This window comes from Arachis hypogaea, chromosome 20 (assembly GCF_003086295.3).
Source record: "Arachis hypogaea cultivar Tifrunner chromosome 20, arahy.Tifrunner.gnm2.J5K5, whole genome shotgun sequence".
Classification (NCBI taxonomy): domain Eukaryota; kingdom Viridiplantae; phylum Streptophyta; class Magnoliopsida; order Fabales; family Fabaceae; genus Arachis; species Arachis hypogaea.
This window is the reverse complement of record NC_092055.1, coordinates 80,866,877-80,868,291: the sequence shown is the minus strand read 5'-3', so window position 1 is coordinate 80,868,291 and position 1,415 is coordinate 80,866,877. Positions and strand designations below refer to the sequence as shown.

General features: G+C 42.1%; 1 non-coding gene across 1 annotated transcript; it reads right to left on the bottom strand.

Annotated features, from left to right (window-relative positions):
• Positions 1–501: 501 nt before the first annotated feature.
• Positions 502–605, bottom strand: LOC112787816 (small nucleolar RNA R71). Its single transcript, XR_003195206.1, has one exon. It is a non-coding gene; the product is annotated as a small nucleolar RNA R71 (small nucleolar RNA).
• Between the last annotated feature and the right edge of the window lie 810 nt (positions 606–1,415).

Sequence of the window (1,415 nt, the reverse complement as noted above, 5' to 3'; positions counted from 1 at the left end):
AAGAGAGTTGTTGGTGTTGAGGAAGAGGAAGAGTATTTTAAAACAGACATGGAGGAGAATATGGAGGATCACCATGAAGAAGAAGCTCACAACCATGCCAGAGAAGGCCCAGCAAATCATGTTGGGTAAGAGAGAAGAGTTCTAGGCTCTTATATCAATCCAAATCCAGGAAATTGTGGAAGTAGCATTCAAAAGCCAACCATACATGCCAATAACTTTGAACTAAAACCCCAGCTCATCACCCTCGTTCAAAAGAACTGTACATTCGGAGGAAGTGCCCAAGAAGACCCCAATCAACATCTAACCACCTTCCTAAGGATATGTGATACTGTGAAGTCTAATGGTGTTCATCCTGACACCTATAGACTGCTTCTGTTCCCTTTTTCCCTCAAGGATAAAGCATCTAAATGGTTGAAATCTTTCCCGAAGGAGAGCTTAACAACGTGGAAAGATGTGGTGAACAAATTCTTGGAGAGATTCTACCCTCCTCAAAGAATCAACAGGTTGAGAGCTGAGGTACAAACCTTCAGACAACAAGATGGTGAAACTCTCTATGAGGCATGGGAGAGGTTTAAGGACTTAACAAGAAGGTGCCCGCCAGACATGTTTGATGCCAAGGCATCTTAGCCTAGTTTTACTAGTCTTTTTCCTTTGTTTTTAATAGGTTTTATACACTTTCTTGAGTTACAAGTAAGCCATTTGGGTGGAAATTCATGTGCATTTGGATTCAATCAACCATGAGTAAATTGATGCATTTTCATGAGGTTTTGTGCTATAATTGCTTATATGTCAAGGATGATAATAAGTCTCATGATTTTAGCATAGCTTTTATGCATTTGTTGATTGATGACAGGTGACCAAAAGGCTTGGAGGAAGGTTGAAGAAAGGGGATGGCAGAAGGCAGCAAAACCATCCTAGGGAAGCTCAAGTTTGTGCCAACATTTGCCTCAAACTTGAGGTCAAACGTTGGCTTAAGAAAGAACCCAGGAGATGCCAAAGTTTGCGCTAATGTTTGCCTCAAACTTGAGGTCAAATGTTGGCACAATTACCACCCTGGGGAAGAGCCAACATTTGCCTCAAACTTGAGGTCAAACGTTGGCACAATTACTACCCAGGGGAGGAGCCAACGTTCACGCCAACGTTTGCCTCAAACTTGAGGTCAAACGTTGGCACAATTAACACCCAGGGGAAGAGCCAACGTTCACACCAACATTTGCCTCAAACTTGAGGTCAAACATTGGCTTCACAATGTTCTTGAAGGGAGCACGTTTGAGCTCACGTTTGACCTCAAACATGAACTCAAACGTGAGTGACAGAAAAATACCGTTCTGCATAATTTTTAACACTCCAATGTTTGAGTTAAAGTTTGCCTCAAACTTTGACTCAAACTTGAAGGCTCCAAAGTCCAAGTTGCA